This window comes from Bos indicus, chromosome 24 (genome assembly GCF_029378745.1).
Source record: "Bos indicus isolate NIAB-ARS_2022 breed Sahiwal x Tharparkar chromosome 24, NIAB-ARS_B.indTharparkar_mat_pri_1.0, whole genome shotgun sequence".
NCBI classification, from domain to species: Eukaryota; Metazoa; Chordata; class Mammalia; order Artiodactyla; family Bovidae; genus Bos; species Bos indicus.
The window spans coordinates 56169758-56189873 of record NC_091783.1 but is presented as its reverse complement, the minus strand read 5'-3'; positions in this window follow the sequence as shown (position 1 = coordinate 56189873).

Here is a 20116-nt window from a genome sequence, read left to right as displayed (position 1 = left end):
GAAACTGAAAGTGCATCTTTTCAGATTTTTCAATTATAAAATTCTGGGTAAATTCTTCCAAGTTGAACTTTTCTCCTTCTCAGGTTGCCCCTAATTCTCTGGTGCTCTTTGCATGAGTTAGTGTGAACTTTGGTCAAGCCAGCTGTTCACGTCAGCGGTGATAGGCGGGTGGTGGTACCAGCCAGCCAGGATCAAGGGCTTATAATCTTTAAGCTGACCGCTTGGCATTTAGGATATTGATTGCATTTTTATTACAATCCCTTCCCAAATTATAGCTTCCCTGGTGACTCAGACAGTAAAGAATTGGCTGGCAATGCAGGAGACCTGGTTCAGTCCTGGGGTTGGAAAGATCCCCTGAAGGAGGGCATGGCAACCCACTCCAGTATTCTTGCCTGGAGAATACCATGGACAGAGGTGCCTGACAGGTTACAGTCCATGCGGTCGCAGAGAGTCTAACATGACTGAGTGACTAAACACCCAAATTATAAGAGCACTATCTCTATAAGCTTCCCAGGTGTCGCCAGTGCTAAAGAACCCATCTTCCAATGCAGGAGACACATAAGAGACACAGGGGTCGGAGAGATTCCCTGTCCCCCTGGAGGAGGACACTGCAACTTACTCTGTTATTCTTGCCTGGAGAATCTCATGAACAGAGGAGTCTGGTGGGTTATAATTCATGGGGTCCCAAAGAGTTGGACACGACTGAAGCAACTTAGCACTCATGCGTCTCTATAAGCTAAGGCCAAGATGCAGAAGCAGTGTGCTTGAAAATGTACGTCACAGTGATGGAGGAATTTGGAGCCAGGTCACCTGAGTTTACATTCCAGTTCAACCACTTACTAGCTTTGCAATCTTGGATGATATATATTAAAAAAAAAAAAAAAATCTCCTGGTGCCTCAGTTTTTCCATCTGTAAAATGGGGTCATGAATTCAATTGTTAGCTGACTTTGTTACCTAATGAGTGTGACTTTAGTTATCTCAGTTTTGTTCTGTGGACCAGAAGGCCTGTGAGCTCCCTTTCAGTTCTACATTTCTTGAGGTGACAGTGATGTACAAACAATGAAAGCAATCATACGTTAGGAGTCATTTGTTATTTTTCACTCTGCCCAGTCATCCCTGACCACAGCCATCCCCCGGTGCTCTGAGTCCTGACCGGTACCATCCAGGTGGTGAGCACTGGCAACTTCTGATGCAGCAGCATGAGCTTAAGCTCTGGAGTGAGACTGAATTGGAATTCCAGTTCCACAATCTGTGGGCTTCCCTGGGGGCTCAGACGATACAGATTCTGCCTGCAATGCAGGAGACCCAGGTTTGATCCTTGGCTAGGGAAGATCCCCTGGAGAAGGAAATGGCAACACTCCAGTATTCTTGCCTGGAGAATTCCATGGATTCTCCTCCATGGAGGAGCCTGGCGGGCTACAGTCCATGTGGTCTCAAAGGGCTGGACACGACTGCGCAACTAACACTTCCACTTTTCTACCATCTGTCTGGCTAGTGAGGCCATTTAACCTTTTTAACTCTCTATATTCCTCATATAGCATAACCTTGTGTTATTCCAGATGCTTTTGACTACAAATGGGCTTCCTTGGTGGCTCAGATGGTAAAGCATCTGCCTGCAATGCGGGAGACCTGTGTTCAATCCCTGGGTTGGGAAGATCCCCTGGAGAAGGAAATGGCAACCCACTCCAGTACTTTTGCCTGGAAAAGTCCATGGACTGAGGATCCTGGTAGGCTACAGTCCATGGGGTCGCAAAGAGTCAGACACGACTGAGCGACTTCATTTTTGACTACAAATAAATGAAACCACTGGACTGAGGGTGGCTTGGAGATTATTCATCTCTTTGTTAGGAAGTGGCCATTATTGGCCATTATATAGTGGCCAACAAAGTGTCCCTTATTGTCAAGTGGACACTGCACTTGACAAGCAGCCTGGACTCCGTGGTTCTCCAGTGGTTCATGAAACCAGGTTGGCTTTTCTGGGCTTCCTCCTCATGATCACAAGATGCTGGCTATAGAATGATATCAGCAGACAGGGATCCTGGGAGTGGACCTCTTATTGTCTCTTTCTTTGGTAGGGAGGAAAATCTTTCCAAAAGATAGGATCCAACGTGTCCCCAGTCTCCACTGACCAGGATTGGGCTTCACGTTCCTGCCTCAGCTGCAGGGAATGCTGGGAAAGCCGCACAGGGCCTCTGCAGCCCCTGCAAGCCCCACCCACAGGGCAGGGAAGGGTGTCTTCTGAGCCAGCAACCAATGGGGTTTGTGACAAATATCTAGCTCAGGGCATTACAAGGATCAGATGGACTTATTTATTAACTTAAGTTGATATTTAAGCTCATCAAATGCTTATATCATAGTTATTGCCTGTCAGGCACTGTTTAATATCAACCTATTTATTCCTCATAACTCTGGGAGAGATACCATCATGACGCCCATTTTACAGATGAGGACCCTGAGGCACTGAGAGATGAGTGTAACTGGCTAAAGGCTGAAAGCTTGGACAGGGGAAGGCAGGATCCGAACCCGGCTCTGTAGCCTGTGTTCTCAGCCCTGGTGCCGCACGGTGTTCCAGGACGTGTGTTGGAGCGCCGCGTGCAGCAGCCTGCCTGCTGTTTCCCTGTCCTTCTGGTTCTGTGGCAAGAGCCAGTGGATGCCAGAGGCAAGGGAACAGTGAAGCAGACAAGCCCACTTCAAATGCCCTGCTTTCTCTCCCCATTCCAGCTTCTTCCATTTACTTTTCCTCCTTCCGTAGATTTGTTCCAGTTTCAGAAGAACCTGTGAAGTCTATTCCAGACTTCCCTTCTTTACTTAAGATTTATGAAAAGGGTAATTTTTTTTTTCTCCTGATGTTTGAAAGCTTGGACCAATGGAGAATAAATGTTTTCTGTTTCTAAGGATTAGGAGAAATGTGTTGGCGGATTGACCCATGAAGCCTTATGGGGAGTTGTCATTGGGTGTTCTCTTTTCCTGCAAAGAGGGGCTCAGGGTGTAGTGAGAACCTTATAGTGGCCTGTCTTATGGTGTGGTGTGTGTGTGTGTGAACCTTATAGTGGCCTGTCTTATGGTGTGTGTGTGTGTGTGTGAACTTTATAGTGGCCTGTCTTATGGTGTGTGTGTGTGTGAACCTTATAGTGGCCTGTCTTATGGTGTGGTGTGTGTGTGTGTGTGTGTGAACCTTATAGTGGCCTTGTCTTATGGTGTGTGTGTGTGTGTGTGAACCTTATAGTGGCCTTGTCTTATGGTGTGTGTGTGTGTGTGTGAACTTTATAGTGGCCTGTCTTATGGTGTGTGTGTGTGTGTGTGTGAACTTTATAGTGGCCTGTCTTATGGTGTGTGTGTGTGTGAACCTTATAGTGGCCTGTCTTATGGTGTGGTGTGTGTGTGTGTGTGAACCTTATAGTGGCCTGTCTTATGGTGTGTGTGTGTGTGTGTGAACTTTATAGTGGCCTGTCTTATGGTGTGTGTGTGTGTGTGTGTGTGAACCTTATAGTGGCCTGTCTTATGGTGTGTGTGTGAACCTTATAGTGGCCTGTCTTATGGTGTGGTGTGTGTGTGTGTGAACTTTATAGTGGCCTGTCTTATGGTGTGTGTGTGTGTGTGTGTGAGAACCTTATAGTGGCCTGTCTTATGGTGTGGTGTGTGTGTGTGTGAACTTTATAGTGGCCTGTCTTATGGTGTGTGTGTGTGTGTGTGTGAGAACCTTATAGTGGCCTGTCTTATGGTGTGTGTGTGTGTGCGTGAACCTTATAGTGGCCTGTCTTATGGTGTGTGTGTGTGTGTGTGTGAGAACTTTATAGTGGCCTATCTTATGGTGCGTGTGTGTGTGTGTGTGTGTGAACCTTATAGTGGCCTGTCTTATGGTGTGGTGTGTGTGTGTGTGTGTGTGTGTGAGAACCTTAGAGTGGCCTGTCTTATGGTGTGTGTGTGTGTGTGTGAACCTTATAGTGGCCTGTCTTATGGTGTGGTGTGTGTGTGTGTGTGAACCTTATAGTGGCCTGTCTTATGGTGTGTGTGTGTGTGTGTGAACCTTATAGTGGCCTGTCTTATGGTGTGGTGTGTGTGTGTGTGAACTTTATAGTGGCCTGTCTTATGGTGTGTGTGTGTGTGTGTGTGTGAACTTTATAGTGGCCTGTCTTATGGTGTGTGTGTGTGTGTGTGTGTGTGTGAGAACCTTATAGTGGCCTGTCTTATGGTGTGTGTGTGTGTGCGTGAACCTTATAGTGGCCTGTCTTATGGCGTGTGTGTGTGTGTGTGAGAACTTTATAGTGGCCTGTCTTATGGTGCGTGTGTGTGTGTGTGTGTGTGTGAACCTTATAGTGGCCTGTCTTATGGTGTGGTGTGTGTGTGTGTGTGTGTGTGTGAGAACCTTAGAGTGGCCTGTCTTATGGTGTGTGTGTGTGTGTGTGTGAACCTTAGAGTGGCCTGTCTTATGGTGTGGTGTGTGTGTGTGTGTGTGAGAACCTTAGAGTGGCCTGTCTTATGGTGTGTGTGTGTGTGTGAACCTTAGAGTGGCCTGTCTTATGGTGTGTGTGTGTGTGTGTGTGAACCTTATAGTGGCCTGTCTTATGGTGTGGTGTGTGTGTGTGTGAACCTTAGAGTGGCCTGTCTTATGGTGTGGTGTGTGTGTGTGTGTGTGAGAACCTTAGAGTGGCCTGTCTTATGGTGTGTGTGTGTGTGTGTGTGTGAACCTTAGAGTGGCCTGTCTTATGGTGTGTGTGTGTGTGTGTGAACCTTATAGTGGCCTGTCTTATGGTGTGGTGTGTGTGTGTGTGTGTGAGAACCTTAGAGTGGCCTGTCTTATGGTGTGTGTGTGTGTGTGAACCTTAGAGTGGCCTGTCTTATGGTGTGTGTGTGTGTGTGTGAACCTTATAGTGGCCTGTCTTATGGTGTGGTGTGTGTGTGTGTGTGAACCTTATAGTGGCCTTGTCTTATGGTGTGCGTGTGTGTGTGTGAACTTTATAGTGGCCTGTCTTATGGTGTGTGTGTGTGAACCTTATAGTGGCCTGTCTTATGGTGTGGTGTGTGTGTGTGTGAACCTTAGAGTGGCCTGTCTTATGGTGTGGTGTGTGTGTGTGTGAACCTTATAGTGGCCTGTCTTATGGTGTGTGTGTGTGTGTGTGTGTGTGAGAACCTTATAGTGGCCTGTCTTATGGTGTGTGTGTGTGTGTGTGTGTGAGAACCTTATAGTGGCCTGTCTTATGGTGTGTGTGTGTGCTAGTTGCTCAGTTGACTCAGACTCAACTGACTTGACTCAGACTCCGTTGCTCAGACTCTTTGCGACCCCACCAGGCTCCTCTGCCCATGAAAATTTCTAGGCGAGAACACTGGAGTGGGTAGCTATTCCCTTCTCCAGGGGTTCTTCCTGACCCAGGGACTGAATCATGGTGTCTCCCTCACTGAGGGCAGATTATTTACCGTCTAAGCCACCGGAAGATGAGATCCCTTTAAAGCAGAGCACTCCGAGTACATTGTTCATTAACCAGATTGCGATGGTATTGGAGAAGGTCAGAGCTTGTCATGGCCTCTGCTGCTGTGTCCATGTGATGACACAGGTTGTTTTGGAGAAACCCCTGTCTAAGGTCTTGGAGGAAGTGAGCCATGCATTGGGAACACAAACCAGTGACTCAAGAAGGAACAGGAAAGGGCTATCACAAGTTTCCTAGCCTGGGACCCAGAAAGCATAAAAACAAGGTCACGTGTCCCACCATGAAGAAAGGAGTCTCTGAAAAGGGAGGAAAAAACAGCCAAATATAACTCCACATAAAGATGATCAGAAAAACATCCTCGCTCGTTTGACAACCAACCAAGAATAACATATGAGTTCATCGAGCTCCAAAAGGGGAGAAAAGATAGAGGCATTAGCCAGCTAATTTAAAAACCAAGAAGTGCATTTCTCATCTTCATGCAGAGGAATGTTCAGGAACAGATCCATGTAGAGTAGCACTCGCCCCCTAAAGTGGGGCTTCCTGTAGGGACATAGCAGCTGCATCTTTGATGACTCCTTGGATATTAGCAAAACACTTGCTAAATATAGATGACTGTCAACAAGTCATAAATAAGGGAATGGGAGTGGGAAACTCCGCACAAAAGGTGAGTGGGCAAGAACAAAGACATCCTTCTCTGCCAAGGTAATTATCACGTGCAGCAGCGAAGCCTGACTCACTGAGTCATTTAGAAGCTCAAGTGCCAAATAGGAATAAAAGTCCTGTAGAGGAAACTGTCACGGAGCAGGGCGGTGGAGGCAAACTGCTACCTAGGATCTGCTTCCGTGGAGTGGAAAGCAAGCATGACGGAGGCAGGAACTCAGGGTGTCATAGTGGCCAGGTGGCAAGGAGTTCCTCAGGCTGCCAGCCTGGTGTTTTAGCTACATCAGTTCTTCCCCTGTTTGTTTCCTTTCCTGCAAGGGGAACTGTCAGAATCTCTACCCTGATTTCCCTCAGGGATGTGGGGAACCAGCTACCCAGACCTTGAATGTGAAAAAGCTGGACTACATCAGTGTGGCCTGTGCTAGGTCAGATCAACATCATTTCCTCAAAATAAGTCGGACACGTGCTGATCGATTTCTGCTCTTCCTTTCTGCCCAGGTTCAATCCACTGAAACTCTGGACAGTCTCTACTTGCTAAGTGCCCTGTGTTCATGGTGTGGGCCTTGGCTCTCCCTGTAACACATCAAACCAAATAAGCATGGCCCTGCCCGCCCCCACCCCCCATCACCACTTTGGTCACCTGATGTGGAAAGCTGACTCATGGAAAAGAGCCTGATGCTGGGAAAGAGTGAAGGCAGGAGGACAAGGGGATGACAGAGGATGAGATGGTTGGATGGCATCACTGACTCAGTGGACGTGAGTATGAGCAAACTCAGGGAGATAGTGAAGGACAGGGAAACCTGGCGTGCTGCAGTCCATGGGGTCGCAGGAGTCACACACAACTGAGAAACTGAACAACAGCCCCGCTTCTAGTAAGTCCTGATTCAAGGAGGTGCTGCCACAAGCAGATGGACAGCTGCCACGGCTTCTGCCCCCAGTTTAGCTAATTCCTGCTGGACACAGAAAGCATCCCATCCTGAAGTCCCAAAGAGGGTGCTGCGTACACCAACTGGTTCCCAAAGTGCAACCTATCAAGTAGCTCTTGAACACTCAAGGGATCTGTAGAAATGAATAACTCTTTAAGAAACCCTGTATAAAAAATATATCCTCATGTGATTTTGTAAGTCCGCCGTCTAACGTGATACGTCAGCCTCCAAGTTGCTGAAATAAAACAGTTAAGCCAGGGTAGAGTTAGCTAGTGGAGGGGGGGGCAGTTTCCCCACCTTCCGCCCCATAGATTTATTTATTTGTTTGCTCCATGGAGATTTTACAAGTCCTGGTGATTCGTGAAGAGATGCTGGTTTATTCAAATAGATTCCTTTATGGACATCAGAGCACTTGGTCAAGACCATCTGGGCCACGTGACCAGAGATTTGATCAAGAGGGTCTTCTCACCTCTCACACTGTGGATGGCGAGACAACCCCTTACTCATTATTTTCTGAGTTCAAGCTCAGTCAGAGTTGCCTTATTCTGCCTCGATTCCGGCAACCAAGCACCCAGCAGCTTTTCTCGTGCTGGTGTTTGTGAAATGATCGGCATGTGTTGAATGAATATGATGCGAGGGGCTGAAGAACTTTGGATTCTTTTTTGTTCAAGTTGGGTTATAGTCCATCAACTACTTACAGTGAGGCTGAACGAACCCAGGTAGAGGCAAGAGACATACAAAGCGGTGGCTGTTCGTTCTCTGTCTTTAAATTAAGAATGGAAACACTCATCAGGAAAACACTCTGGCCCTCAGAGCTTCAGAGTGGCTGGCGTGCTCTTGGTCTCAGTGTCACCGCTGTCTGTAGATGTGGTCCCTGGAACGGATGCTCAGCTTCACTTTTGGGTGCAGTTCCCCAAGCTTGCATGGAAGTGTCTTCACTGAACATTTTCTTCTAGGCAGAATCACAAACTTTATTTCCAACCCTTGGCAAGATATAATTTACATGTTATCTGGATAAGTACTGAAGAATGACTTTTGAAAAATTAGATTTGTTTTGGACAAACATCTAAGAGAAGGTACAGTGTGAGGTAGTGATTGGCTGAATATTTTGAGCTATGCTTGGAGCTTTCTGATGTCAGGGTCCTTGCAGAGCATCCTTAATAATTGAGGTTTAATGCAGTTCTGTGTGTGTGTGTGTGCGTGCGTGTGTTGAACACACAGGCAGTGAAGCAAACATTTACCAGTATTTTGGTGCAAATGGAACCATCTTTTCCTTCCTGGTTTATCTTCAGCTTTCCCACCTACAAGAATGACACTCAGGCGCGGGTTTTTTAATACCTAGGGAGGGTGGTCACATTGATCTCTCTGTGTTCTGGGACCTTTGACCTTCACCCTCCCTCCCCACCCCAACTGATCGGAATTCTCACTGAAACATGATGTTATATGCCAGAGAATCCAAGGAATCATCAGTCTAAAGACAATCCATTATTTTGTGTTCTAAGAAAGAAAAAAGCACTAATGCTGTCAAACTACATCGTGTTCTAGTTTGCAAATGCAGCTTGATTTCAGCAATGTTACAATAACCACAAAAACTGCATGGAAGATTCGAGGAAATACATAATCATCGTTTTGGGGGGCCACATAAGGAAATTTGGGATCTAACAAGCATAAACTAAATGAATACAGACAAAGGAAAGATCCTTCCTCAGCTGAAACTATCTTTATTTCCACAAAGTGCTCAACCCAGAGTTCAGGACGAGATTCTTTGTTGAGTCTTTCTTCAAATGTCCCCCACCAAAGGAGTTATTAAAATGCGGCTGCTGAATAAGGGCAAGAAACTGCCAAAAGGTTTCTGCGTTTTTTCAGCCCGTTGCTGTTGTTCATTCCCCAAGTCGTGTCTGACTCTTCGTGACCCCGTGGACTGCAGCACGCCAGGCTTCCCTGTCCTACACCGCCTTCCGGAGTTTGCCCAAGTTCACGTCCGTAATCGGTGATGACATCCAACCATCTCATCCCCTGTCACCATCTTGTCCTTCTGCCTTCAATCTTCCCAGCACAGGACATGACCAAAAGACAAGTGACCCAGCTCACGGTGGCAAGAGAACAGTCAGACCGTCAGCCTCGGTGACAAGCACACGGCCCGTGGGGCTCCACCTGTTTTCTGAGTGCTGCTGTCCACCAGCTCTGTTTGCCTCCCAGCAGTGCAGTGAGGAGGAGTCCGCGTGGTTTTTGGAGAACAGTTTTAGAAGTAACTTACGGGTTAAGACGAAGTCTGGTGGGGGTGGTGGAAGGGTATTACCGTGTGTTTGTACTGTTGATTTGGCCCTCACACATCAAAGTTCTGTTAGAAACTTAACATCTCTGTACAATTTCAAGAATAATGACTAAATGATGGTCACCAGGCACTTGAAAAGATGCTCAACGTTACTAGTCATCAGGGATATGCAAATCAAAACCATGGTGAGCGATCATCTCACGCCTGTCAGAATGGCTCTCATCAAAAATAACCAAATAACAAATGTTGGTGAGGATGTGGAGAAAAGGGAACCTTTGTACATTGTCGGTGGCAATGTAAATTGGCACAGCTACTATGGAAAACAGTATGGAGGTTTCTGAAAAAATTAAAAATAGAACTACCATAACACCCAGCAATTCTACTCCTGGGTATATATCTGAAAAAAAAAAGAAAAACACTAATTTCAAAAGATACATGCACCCCAACATTATAGCAGGATTATTTACAATTGCCAAGACGTGGAATCAACCCAAGTGTCCGTAAGCAGATAAGTAAAGAAGATGTGATGTATATATATATATATATATATATATATATGAAATACAACTCAGTCATAAAAAAGAGTAAAATTTTGCTATTTGCCACACATGGATAGACTTGGAGGGCATTATACTAAATGAAATGTCAGACAAGGACAGATACTGTTTTATCTCACTTATATGTGAGATAAAAAAATACAGCAAACTGTTTAATATAGCAAAAAGAAGCAGACTCACAGATATAGAGAAATAAACCAGTAGTTTTACCAGTGGGGAGGGGGAGCTGGGAGGAGCAGTACGAGGGTAGGGGCATAAGAGTTACAAACTATTAGGTATGAAATACGGAGAGGGCAATGGCACTCCAGTACTCTTGCCTGGAGAATCCCATGGACGCAGGAGCCTGGTAGGCTGCGGTCCATGGGGTCGCTAAGAGTCGGACACGACCGAGCGACTTCTCTTTCACTTTTCACTTTCATGCATTGGAGAAGGAAATGGCAACCCACTCCAGTGTTCTTGCCTGGAGAATCCCAGGACAGGGGAGCCTGGTGGGCTGCCGTCTACAGGGTCGCACAGAGTCAGACACAACTGAAGTGACTTAGCAGCAGGTATGAAATAAGCTACAAGGATATATTGCACAATGCAAGGAATATAGCCAATATTTTATAATAACTATAAATGGAGTACAACCTTTAAAAATTGTGAATCATTATATTGTACACCTCTAACTTATATAATATTGTACACAGACTATACTTCAATTAAAAGAAGTTGCACTGATGGCTGTAATACAAGAGTTAAAAAAATAACGACAAAATGAACCCAGTAAGAAGAAAAATAGTACTGATATTTTTGAAGCCTTGTACGTGACATCTCCAAATTGTATTACCCATAAATTCAGGATGGTTTTCTTGATGTATAGGTATTCCTAAACAATGTATTATTTCGTTTTGCCTGCTTTGGAAATTTAGGTAAATAAAATCATATTGTATGTATTTTTCTAAAACTTGCTTTTTGTTGCTCAGCAATGTACACTCTAGATTGAATCATGTTCATATGGAGATATATTGCATTCTACTTTGTGACTAGGTCATAATTCATTCATGCATGCTCCTCTTTATAGATGTTTGGGTTTTGCTTTGAAGAGCAGTGCTGCTCTGAATATTCGTGTCCGTGTTGCCTGGTGAACATGTGCACGAGTCTCTTGGCTGTACATCTGTGACAGAAGTGGCTGGCTTGTGGGGTTTGCCAGTGTGCTGTGTTACTGTGTGATGGTATGCTGTATTCCAAGGGAAAGATAAAGTGCGGAGTTGGTTCTACTAACAATGTATGGAGTGTTCACTAATCCATCTTTATTCCACATCTTACTATTACTTGATATTATTAGACTCAAAAATTTTTGCCCACCAGATGGGAATGAATGGTATCTCATTGTGGTTTTACTATTCATTTCCCTGATTATTAAGAAACATTGTCCCATACATAATGGGCATTCACCTTGCCTCATCTATGAAATGTTTCTTTGTCTCTTTTGACTATGAATTTTTTGTGCCTTTTTGGGTGGTTTGTCTTTTCTTATTGACGTAGAAGCTATTTCCTGGATATTAAGACTTTGTTAACTGTACGTATTGAAGATCTCTTCTTTCCATCTGTATCTTGTCTTTTTACTCTTATATGATGTCTGCTGAAGAATGGGGTTTAATGTGGTTGAACCAATCACAATTTATTCTTTATAGTTTGTTCTTTTTGTGACTTGCTTCATAGTCCTTCCCATCATGAGGTCACAAAAATGTTTTTCTTTTCCCTAAAAAGTGTGAGTATGTTCTTCCTAAGTCATCGATCTGTCTGAAATTGCTTTTAGTGAATGGTGTGAGGAGTCGATCTAGTTTTCTCTCGTTTTTCCTTATGCTATATTACTAACCTGTTGGTGCAGCATCATTTACTGAAAAACCCCTCCTTTCCCACTTATTGGTGATGTCGCCTCTTCCTTGTATATGTGGGTCATTTTGCACATCTTTGTCTGTCCCACAGACTGTCTGTCTCTGCACCAACATCACTCTCTATTTTTCTCCGAGTTTATAGTCATTCTTGTCTGGTAGGGCACCATATAGTTTTCAGATCCAGTGGGAATCTGAGTTGGCCAGGACTAAGCTGATAGATAAATAGAAGACTTCCTTTAAATTCAAACATCTCAAAAATGTCAGTTCTAAAATGTCCTGGCATTGGATATTGCAAGAAAATGAAAGGATAAAAAAAGTCTTTTTCTTCAATAGCCCTATTTGAGGCAAATGTACAATTTTTTTGCAAATACACAGCAGAAAGCTAGGATATAGTTTGCTGAAGACTAGTGGTGATTACCTATTTTTATCTTAACAGAGGTGTGAAGATAGATTTGGGTTCTCTCCTTACAGGAACCAGAAATCAAGTGGCTGAAATGTAAAGTGTTGATAACATACACACTTGTACTTTGAGGAACTTCTACTCACAAGGACATTCATTCATGTCACGCTTCCAGTCACTCAAGTTTTAAAAGACCCACCTGGGTGAGAAAGTCCTGCTCTTACAAAGGATTCACACAATTTGATCCTGTTTAATTTTAATGAAAAAAAAAATATCGAATGGAATAGATAATAAAGTTCTCACAAAGATGCCTTCTTTAGAGTTATCTAAAGTTTATCAGCAAAATAACTTTGACTAAGTTAAATGGCGATGTGTCACACACCCAAAACGTGTGAAGCAATTTGAAAAAATATTTTAAATATGCCATGGATTTGTAAATTAATGCAGGGCTCACTGTGCTTGAATTTCCATTTCTAAACTGCTTCATTTGCATGCAAAGAGTGGGCAATTTTTGTGTGTGTGAAAATTTAGCCTTAAGAAATGAAAATCAAAAACTCAGCAACTTGAAAAGAGCTGTTAGGCATAGAAATTGTTTAATCGGTTTCCAGCAGGGCCAATGGTGTTGGCATTTTGAAATACCAGATTGGATTGGCATCCTAGGAAAAAAAATCCTCAGCTCAGAAAAAGTCGCCTAAAAAAGCCACCATCTACAAAGTGGGGAAAGAAGATGGCCGAGATATGACAAATGCCAATGAAACGAATTCTGCGATCGAGAGAGAGCTTGAAGTGTGAAATGAACAAATGTTACATGTGAGAAAATTTCTGTCAGTGCCACCCCAATCATCTATTCTGACAAATACAATGCTTGATCAGAGAGTCAGGTGTTTCTGTCTCAGGAATAGTTCTCCGTGGGTGTTGTTAGAGGACCTAACGATGCGGGTTCATCTTGCAGTCCATGTTCTTACTTTAGAGGATATTATAAAGGAACCTAATGATCCCTTCTGCAACAAGGTTGAGATCCCAACTTAGATTTTCCTTCCAGGGTTTTTAAAATTCAACTTTAAGATTTCATTTAAACATTTTGTGAGGCTTTTGTGGCTCAGACCTTAAAAGCTAGAACAGAATATCATATTTTATTAGAGAATGCATGTTTGTTTACAGTATCCCAAATGAAAGGTACAAAGTTCGATCTACCTGGATATAATGAAGGGCTTCCCTGGTAGATATAATGATGATAATGATAGTAATAAAAGCCTTGTAATACATACCGGTTTCAGGGTGGTTTTTTTTTAATACACATTTATTGGGTACCTGCTGTGTGTTGGGTACCATCCTAGGTGCTGAGGATGCAAAAATGAGTAAGAGATATCCTTTGGGCCTTAAGAAGTTCAGTCTTTTCAGTGAATCTCTACTGGGCTTAAAGAAATTAATTGGCTAATCTAGTTATCTAGTTTTCTCCCAACGGAGCTGCTGATTACACAAGATCCAGATAACAAGGAAGGTGAATCTCTCCTTCCCTGTTTTTCGTTTAAGCCGGTGGAAGAGTAGCCAGCGCAAGGAATGTGATGCTACTGTCTTTTAGCATTTGTACTGAATGCTTTGCCCTTGTTGATTCTTCTCTCAACATGGGAGCTGCGAAAACAGTTCTGCTTTCCCTTCCCAGGACTGGGGATGGAATTCTTGGGTAAGAATAAGAATAAGACCATAATGTCTTCACACTGAGATCACTTCTATTTGTGTTGTTGTTGAAAAAGAACAAACTTCACGGCCCAGCACTGTCAGACACGAGTCCTAAGTTCTCCACACGATGCTTGGCACGCGTCAATGTTTGTTGATTGAACAAATGACAATGCAGGGATGACAGGCACAGAGCCAGAGCATCTCAGAAAAGGTTTCTATGTGATAAAGGACTGTAGTGTAGTTCCAAAATAAGAGGATCAAGCAGCAAATGTTAATATAATGCCTCCTATGAATGTGGTGGCTCAGACAGTAAAGAATCTGCCTGCAGGGCAGGAGACCCAAGTTTAATCCCTGGATCAGGAAGATCTCCTGCAGAAGGGAATGACTACCCATTTGGTTTTCTTGCCTGGAGAATTCCAGAGACCAAGGAGCTTGGCAGGCTATGGTTCCTGGGGTTGCAAAGACTCGGACACAACTGAGTGACTAACACTGTGAATGTATTAAAAATTAATTCTAGAATATGCTTATAGGGAAATGAAAGAACTGCAGGTTTAGAGAGGAAAACATTGCAAGAATATGCCTCCTGTAGATTCTCAGGCGTTACCCACCTCCCCTTCTTTTGTAAATCTTTCTGTAGGCAAGATCTGTAGACTGAGGTGTATGTGGTATATTTGACTTGGTCTGAACTTGAAAAGCTAAGACTTGGACTCTGTTTGAAATTCTGTACTGAATAATCTTACCCATGATGCATATAATTTATTTTTAAAATATGTCTATACATATGTGGAGTTTGTGTTTATCTAAATTTTTTCCTTTATGAGTCAAGATTTATTTTCCTTGTGGCTTCGTCAAAAGTCCGTACTTCAAATGATAGTATTAGGGCAAATGCTAAAGATTTTATGTTAAGGGATAATGAACGTAAATGCATTATAAAATTTTGATATAATTCTAGCTGTATACTTCTTATAAAGAAGATGAGGCTGGGCATGAGATGAGAGAGCTATCCTCAGACCACACACATCTGAACTCGTATCAGTTTGCAATGCTTCCAGCTCCCAGGGACTGAAAATCTAACTAATGGTGCCCTACGTGATTGACAGAATTTTCTAAACCAGTAAAAAACATAAAGGTAGACACATTTCAGTTGGTGCAATGGATCAGTAATATCTTTCAAACATCCAGGAGCCAGTATTTTTCTAATAGTCCTTCTCTTCTATTTTCAGTGTCCCTCCCTCCCCGCCCCCATGGCTATCATCTCATGTTCACAATATGACTGCTTCAGCTCTAGGCATCATGAGCTCATGTCAGCACCTTAAGAAGAAAGTGAAGGTCAGAGGCTAAAGAAAGGTCCTATCCTCTGAAGGCCTGCCTTTTCACTGTGAAGTGAAGTGAAAGTCACTCAGTTGTGTCCGACTCTTCATGACCCCCATGGACTATATAGTCCACGGAATTCTCCAGGCCAGAATACTGGAGTGGGTAGCTGCCGGGGACCAGCCCCAGCTGATCCAGGGTATTCGAAGGAGAGACGGCGTAGGCGAGGATCAGGATATAATAGCTTCAATTAGATATTAATTAAAGATATAAAGAGTAATAGAATAAGGATAGCTCAGTAGGAAAATTCAGTGGAGAAAAGAGGCTGAGTAGCTTGGTTTACGCGGGGGACCAATAAAACTTCAAGACAAGAAGCTTGCACCACTTACGTAGGCCGCAGGCGTCCTTCCGTTCTCCCGAAGGAGAGGAGACACTGAGGCCTCCCCGGTCGGATCTTAGAAGCCCAGGCATAATTAGTAAGCATGGTGGGTTCCGCGCTCCAGATGGAGACTCAACCAGAGTGAGAGAGAGCGACATGGGGAGACCAGTATTTCGAGAAACTGATCCCAATTCTTTATTTTCCAGAGTCTGTTTTTATACACTGAGATGTTATACAAAAGTCACGTGGGGACAGCAGTCCTGACTTTTATTAAAGTCAGGTGCTTCACACAAATGTATACAGAGGTCTTAGGGGTGTTACATCATCTTCTGGCCAGGGGGGCCTGCTGACAATTTACGACCCTCTCCTTGTGACAGCGGTCAGTCAGTCAGGACACTTATTTCTCCAGGGCTGATTATTCTTAAAACAGACGCCACCCAAGTAAAGTTACACTCCTACAGGGTGAGGGTGTAGTGGGTTTTAGTTAAGGAAAGAATTTACTTAGCCTAAGGTCTAACGTGATTAATATCAAAGGTCAATTCTATATATTCATTAATGTGTGTAAGGGCAGGGGATATGGAGACTTAGCAACAAACATTGGCTCAACAAATGAAAAACCCTTCACCAACACAATTTCTAATTAGCCCATTATACTTATACTAATAGTTTTCTAACTTCTCTAAAGAACCTGTTTTTAGAGGGTTTAAAGCATCTTGTTCCTCTCACGGTTGGGAGGCTGTGAGCAATCACATGTGGCTGGACGAGCCTGTCAGGCAGGCTAGAGAACCTTCAGAGGAATTTGTAGGTTAAAACACTCTTATCACGCCCAAGAATTATTATTAACTGGAGCTCTAGGTTAACTCCTTCTCCGAAAGAGGTGGTGGGGGACAGCCCCCCGTAAAGTCAGAGGTGTAGGTGAGAGCACAAAGTAGTAAAGTAGGCAGGCTCTGGTTATGGGGGCAGATGCTCGAGGAGTTCCAGGGGGACTCCTGAGGCTCGATCCCGCCTTTGCGTATGTCGAGCCTCCTTCCTCATGACCTTTGTCACGGGCGGAGTACCTCACTCTGGCCCCCAACATCTCCCCCTTTTTTATTTCTTAAAACAACCAGATGCAGCTCAGTCGCGAGCTTCCGAATGCTCTGCCGGAGAATCCTGACAATACAAGGAAGAATGATTATGAGAAGTAGAATTAGAGACTAGGGATATTAGACAGAATATTTTTTCCAGAAATAAAGTTAGAGAAGGTGTTAAAAAAGTCATTAGCTGCTCCAGTGGCGGTAAAATCCAGCCAAGATTGTTCCAAGGTCTGTATTTGATTATGAAGTTTCCCTAAGTCCAGGCCAATATCAGAACTGTTCCAAACACCTGAGATATGATTTTTAATCTTTTCCCATTCATAATCTGTCTCATTTACCTTCAAAGATGTCACGCATATCCACCTGTAATCAGCGTGGCATGTCAATGCCATCTTCACCTTTAAAGCCTGTAACTCAGTCCCAATATGCATAATTGCTTCTTCTAAGGCATCTACTCTCATCTCTAATTTCCTATCTATAGCTTCCTGTGTTGCTAGAGTTAAAGAAACAATTTTAGACATGGTATCAACATATTGGGCAGTATGCACTTGTTGAGTCAATGATATTGCTGCCGCAGTAACAGAGGTAATTGTTGCTATCAAAGCTGATATTCCTAGGATAAGCAAGACCACAAACCGTCGCGATCGCATTAAATCCTGCAGTTGTTGTAACACAGTAAGACCATAGCTATCATATAGGCACCATAAGATAGGATGGGCATTGTAACACCACAAAGGAGCAAACATTACATTGAGGGTTTAAACAAGACGAAAGCATACATTGTTCACAAGTCACTACGTTAGGTCCACCTGAATAATTCATGCCTACATTAAGTTTGTTGGAGTCATTAGTAAAAAGGAAAACATAAGGCAAGGGTGGATAAGCTAAAACAGAATAAGTAGAATTATTTTCTGGTTGGAGTTCACGCTGCAGCTGCCCTGTCAGTCTCGCCAGGATCTCGATGTTTATCTTGTCTCCCCTGCCGGCGGGCTCCTCTTTTGTGATCGAAGCAATGGGGGAACTGGATGTCTGGGGGTCTGCAACATGGAGAATCAACCTGTCCCGGATCTAAATTGGAGAATTTGCATCCTGTGGAAAAATACAAGCACATCCTCGACCGCTAGTTAATAATGGGTCAGGACCCTTTCATTGTCCTGAGAGGAGGTCCTTTCATTTAACTAATGGTTTTACATTTAATTGCTCCAGGCATCAATGACGAAGCATTGCAGTAGTTCCAGCCAGATCAGCATTTAGAATATTTATTACGAAAAGAGCATGTTGCAAGATTTGATGGGGAGAACTATACTTAAACTCCCCTTCTTTTAATTTTTGAATTTGAAGCTTTAATGTTTGATGTGCTCTTTCCACAATGGCTTGTCCCCGGGGATTATAAGGGATGCCTGTATTGTGTTTAATTTGAAACTGTAAACAAAATTCCTGAAAAGACTTAGAAATGTAAGCAGGAGCATTGTCAGTTTTCAGAGCTTTTGGTAGGCCCAAATATGAAAAACAAGTAAAGAGATGTTGTATAACATCTTTAACTGCCTCTCCGGTATGAGACGTTGCAATAAGGACATGAGAAAAGATATCTATAGTTACATGAACAAAGAAAAGTTTTCCAAATGAAGAGACATGAGTTACATCCATTTACCAGAGTATGTTAGGTTTGAGACCACGAGGGTTAACTCCCATAGGTAGACTATTATAAACAGTGGGGCAATAGAAGCAAGAACGCACAATCTCCCTAGCAGTTTCTCTGGGAATTTGGAATTGATATCTTAAGGCAGTAGCATATTGATGATGAAGTGAGTGAGAGGCTCTGGCCTCCTCAATCACAGTAGCCACTGTATTTCTGGTTAAGTCAGCCAAATCATTAAAGGCATTTAAAGCGCCGGGCAATCAGGAATGAGCCCGAATGTGTCCAATGAAAAATATTTTATTTCTTTTCCAAATTTGTTGCTGTAAATTACTTAATAAATGAAATACGGTAGTTTTATTTTCAGACAAAAACCACAGTTTCAATGTGTGGAAACAACCTGACAATATACTGAGAATCAGAATAAAGGTTAAATTCTTCATCTGCAAACATAGCAAAAGCCTCTATGACTGCTGTTATTTCAGCTCTTTGAGCTGAAGTTTTCTGTGTTTCTAAAACCTTTTGGTGATTTTTAGTGACTATGGAGGCTTTACCGTTTGCTGACCCGTCAGTAAAAACTATCTGAGCATTTGGAATAGGAGATTGTTTACATCTGACAGGAAAAATAACTGGATGTCTGGATATAAAATTCAAAACATGCGAAGGTAAATGATGCAGAATTTGACCACAATAATTTCCTATGGCAATCTGCCAGTCCTCATCAAACATTAGAAGAGCATCAAGTTGTTCCTTATTATATGGAATTACAATTTCTGATGGCTCTTTACCAAATAATTTAATGCTCTGCTTTTTTCCTTTAATATCAAAGTAGCTATCAATCCCGGATAAGAAGCCGCTACCTTTTTAGCTTGGGCGGGGAGATGGACCCATTCTAGGGGGCCGTTTTGCCATAAAACCAATTTTTTGTCTGGCTACCCCAATTACACCTATGGGGGTTTTATGGTAAAAGAATTGTCAAGCAGTTGTCAATTTAATTTTTAAAATTTTTAAAATTTACATTTTAACAGCATAAATTTAGGGATATGTTAATTTAGGTCTAATGTTTAGTTTGGGTCTCTGTATAAATTTAAACAATAAATGTATAACCTCCTTATCTCATTTTGGTAAACAAATATATCTAAATGCAAAATGTATTTATATATGTATTTATACATGGCAACAAGTATAAACTTATTGACATAATATACTTGAATTAATCTTTATAATTAATGTTAATCAATATATATTACAGCAATACAACACGTACACAGCTAATACCAGCCAACACAAACCAATGTACTGTAATAATACATGTCACACATACATAATTATACAGTATATAAAACATATATCATCACAGCACATCAATCCATACCAATTAATATCAGCCACACACATTATATTACCGCAATATATATTTGATTATACAGTACATGTATAATATGCATATATACTATACATATTAATTATATACAAATTAATTAAGTATAGATCTATAAATAGAATTAGGTATACCTCTATTATATTTTATTTATACCCATACCTAATTAGGCGAACTGCAATTAGGCAAATATATTTATATTATGTATTTATAATAATATATATAGTATTATTAATTGTACCGCCTGTTGATCACTAAGAAATTGAGAAAACCCTTCTCTGAGTATCTCCTATTTGAGATAGCACGTCCCTCCCCCATAGGGTAAAGGGGAGCGTAGGAACTACGTACGTAGGGTTGGAAAGTTCCACAGGTACCTCAAACTGCCAATCTAACATTTTTGAACTTTTAACTACTGTGGGGGCTTGAGGGCAAATGAAACAAAATTTGACCCCTGAAATCTATCAGGGCAACTTGCCAATCATCACTACTTTGTAAAAGACTTGTAGTTGATCCTTATTGAATGGAATT